Source organism: Danio rerio, chromosome 8, assembly GCF_049306965.1.
Source record: "Danio rerio strain Tuebingen ecotype United States chromosome 8, GRCz12tu, whole genome shotgun sequence".
In the NCBI taxonomy this organism is placed as follows: Eukaryota; Metazoa; Chordata; class Actinopteri; order Cypriniformes; family Danionidae; genus Danio; species Danio rerio.
The window spans coordinates 8,489,106-8,492,962 of record NC_133183.1 but is presented as its reverse complement, the minus strand read 5'-3'; the positions used below and the strand labels follow the sequence as shown (position 1 = coordinate 8,492,962).

At 35.9% G+C, this 3,857-nt stretch overlaps 1 long non-coding RNA gene across 1 annotated transcript; it reads right to left on the bottom strand.

The window, feature by feature from the left end:
• On the bottom strand, window positions 1-3,192 carry si:ch211-255g12.6. Its single transcript, NR_134975.1, has 4 exons — window positions 3,131-3,192; window positions 2,592-2,623; window positions 2,390-2,459; window positions 1-355 (listed from the first exon to the last, which is right to left on the bottom strand). It is a non-coding gene; the product is annotated as a si:ch211-255g12.6 (long non-coding RNA).
• Window positions 3,193-3,857: the final 665 nt, after the last annotated feature.

Genomic DNA, 3,857 nt, shown 5'->3' with positions numbered 1-3,857 from the left:
TTTAAAGCAAGTGTATGAAATCATGTTTATTTGTAACTCATTTATGTACAGCAACAGTTGCGAACTATGAGACGGGCGGAGTCAAATGTGGGCAGATGAGGGCGGGGTCACAGAGTCTCGCCATCCAATGAGCCAATCAGCAGCGTTTTTCACGCCTGAGGCCCTGTGGAGGGACAGAAGGGACAGACTTCGGACTCAAACTCTGTCTAGTGATGGGCGAATCATGGAGGCTGTTGAATCTTCAGCCCTGCCTGCCGCTGGGACCCCCATGCTTGCGTCGACAGGAGCCCAGGAGAGTCTCCAGAGCCAGCTTTACGAAGGCCTGGAAATTACTGCTTCTCTCCCTTCGGCTGTCCTGCGAGGGGAAGACACATAGACAGATATCATGACTGGAAATATAGCTACAGGGAGTGTATATAACTGTCCCTCAGAGATAGGCAGTAGTATGCAATCTCGTTTCTCATTTGTGTCAAGACGTTGTATTTTGTTTTCTCACTCTGAATTTTGAGACTCCATTGAAATAAATCTGTTGCACTTTTATTTCATTTATTTTATTCAACGTTACTTCATTTTAATAATATTATTTTTTATCTATTATTACCTTATATATATATATATATATATATATATATATATATATATATATATACATTATATAATTTTATATTTTATTTATTTTTATTTATTTATTTATTTTATTGTTTATTTGTCATCATTATTTCTTATAATTTGCATTTAATTTTTCATTCATTTATTTTTTTGTCGGCTTAGTCCCTTTATCAATCCAGGTTCGCCACAGCAGAATGAACCGCCAACTTATCCAGCACGTTTTACGCAGCGGATGCCCTTCTAGCCGCAACCCATCTCTGGGAAACATCCACACACACACACACACACACTCATACACTATGGACAGTTTAGCCAACCCAATTCACCTGTACCGCATTTCTTTGGACTGTGGGGGAAACCGGAGCACCCAGAGGAAACCCACGCGAACGCAGGGAGAACATGCAAACTCCACACATAAACGCCATTTGAGCCGAGTTTTGAACCAGCGACCCAGCAACCTTTTTGCTGTGAGGCGACAGCACTACCTACTGCGCCACTGCGTCGTCCTGCATTTAATTTAATTTAATTTAATTTTAATAACTGAAGTGACCATGAAATCAAAACTGACAATTCTTTTTTCTGTTTAATCAGTAGGGGAATACAATCACGAACAGAAGAGTTTGGGGGTGGGTGGGGGATTTATGTGCTGAAAAACAGTTGGTGGACTGGTTGACGGTTGCAAACGTCCAGGGGGGACTTTAAAGAGAAAAAAAGGGTATGTGCACAGGTTGTACCCTATCTGTGCACATGCCTGCTGCAGATGGTCTGTTTAACTGTTTTCTCGCTTGTGAAGCATTCCGTTTTTCCACTTACAAAGTCCGGCATGTAAATTGCAAATGTGCCATGGCGTGATGCAACTGACTCTTAAGGGTAATAGGAGATGAGACTCTGATTGGTTTAGTGCACGTTATGCTCAAAGCACACCCATAACTCATTAAAAGAATAATGTGCAGACCGTATTTTTCCGTCCTCAAAATAGCGAATTCGGACACGCCCTTAATGCTTTTGCACCCTCCGCTTTAGACTTTGCACCTAGATCATTAAAACACAGTCCTTTGTATACATTTGTATATAATGTTTAACTACTTAAGTATCAATTTTTTTGTAATGCTAAATGGCATTGTTTGACTGAAATGAATGAATTAATGAAGAGTTTATTTTTATATGGAGATTTTAAGTAACAAAATCACTTACAGAGTACTTATTGAGTAATTAAGAACTTTATAGTGAACAGAAAAAGTAAATATAGTAATAGTTCTTATAGTAAATGTTCAAGAAAAAAGTTTTAAGAACTTAATTTTTGCTAAATAAAGGTTATTCTTCAATTTAAGTGTGAAACCCCTTTATTTATAGCAGCAAGTTGCTGTCAGGTATTATTTGAAGCAGTGTTTTGACATTATGGTTGTATTTCATGCATTTATTTACAGATGAAGTCAGAATTATTAGCTCTGTTGAATTATAAGCCCCCCCGTTTATCTTTTTCCGCAATTTCTGTTTAACGGAAGAAGATTTTCAACACATTTCTAAACATAATAGTTTTAATAACTCGTTTAAAAGGGCTTATGATTTTGACCTTAAAATGGTTTTTAAAAAATTTAAACTGTTTTTATTCTAGCCAAAATAAAACAAATAAGACGTTATCCAGAAGAAAAAATATTATCAGACCTACTGTGAAAATTTTCTTGCTCTGTTAAACACCATTTGGGAAATATTTAAAAAAGGGGGGCTAATAATTCAACTGTACATCTGAACTGCCTGCAGTGCTGTTTTCAGTATTTACCTCCTTGCTTTTTACTGTCATCTCCTTTCTGATCACCTTTCTTCGGCTGCTCCTTAGGACTCTGAGGTTGCTGGAGGGGGACGCAAAAAATCGAAAGTCAATCTCAAAGAAAAGTGTTTAAAAAATTGAAGTGATACTGACAATCGCTGCACTGTGAGCAGGCATTGTGAATCACGCAAGTGTAACTTTTCTTTAGTTTTACCTTGGTGGAGGATTTCTTGTCCGCCTTGTTACCTGTTAAATCAACATGCAGGACATTAATTTATGCACATCTACTTTAATAGTTTCTTCCTTTTTTTGACTGATAATTTTGGATATCACACTGCAAAAAATGCTTTTCTCTGAGTTTTTAGAGGTTTTTGGTGTTGAAAATTCAAATGTACAATTTAACAGAGGGACTTTTACTGACATTTTAATAGTTTAAAATGATATAATGTATAAGAAATAATATATAAGTCTGTGAATGTACTGGCAGTTTTTGTAGTGTAATATAAAGCATCATCCCAGACTATATTTCTCTTTAAACTATTAAATTTTTTTTTAATAAAACTCACCTTTTTTCAACTTTTTAAGGTTAAAAGTTATTAGAAGAAAGATTAAGTTCTCAAACTTTTTTTGGGGGGGTGGGGTGGGGGGGTGTTGCAGCAAAAGCATAGATATAAAAAATTCACGGGTATTTATTTACAGTGCACATTTCAATCAATAATCTGCATATTTAAATTCTGTGGTATCAATATCTACCTTTTGTTCCAGGCATGTTGGCTGCGCTCCAAGGTTTTTTGCGTCCTCTTAGAATAAGCAGTGCCGAGCGGCTGGTGCGGGCCTCATTTATGGCCCCGTCCACTGAATGGCTCCGTTTGCAGGGCCCCTTCGGGAAAGAGCTTCAGGAACAAGCAAAGAGCCCCGTCAGCTGAGCCTCACCACTGTCCATGCACCAGCCTCTGCTGAGCTCAGGTGAAATCATGGCCGTGCATGCATCTTTTGTACAGTTAATCCTTTATTTTTGCTGAAACCAGATTGATGGTTCACTCCTGCATCCTTTCTTTCAGTGCTGATGTATTTACTCATTTTTTATTTGGATTTGTTTTTTGATATTCAGGGCAAAGATGCAGCTCAACAGATGCAAAAAAATAAGTGGTGCAGTTTTACCAAAACAAAGTTTTATCTCGTTAATTATGATGAAAGGGTTGGCAATATTATACAGTCAAATATTTTGACAGGAATATGCATATATATTTAGACTTTTCTAACCTATAGAACGATAAAATCAAAATAAAAATTACTTATAACTAATTAACATTTTTTTCATTAAATAATATTTTTAAATAAAATAAACTTTTCTATAAAACAGTTTCACTATAAACATTTTTAAATGAAAAATATTGGATAATTTCATGTAGCTATAATAAATCTGCTATCTTCTGATTAAAATATATATTTATAATATTTCTTCTAAAATAATTATAAT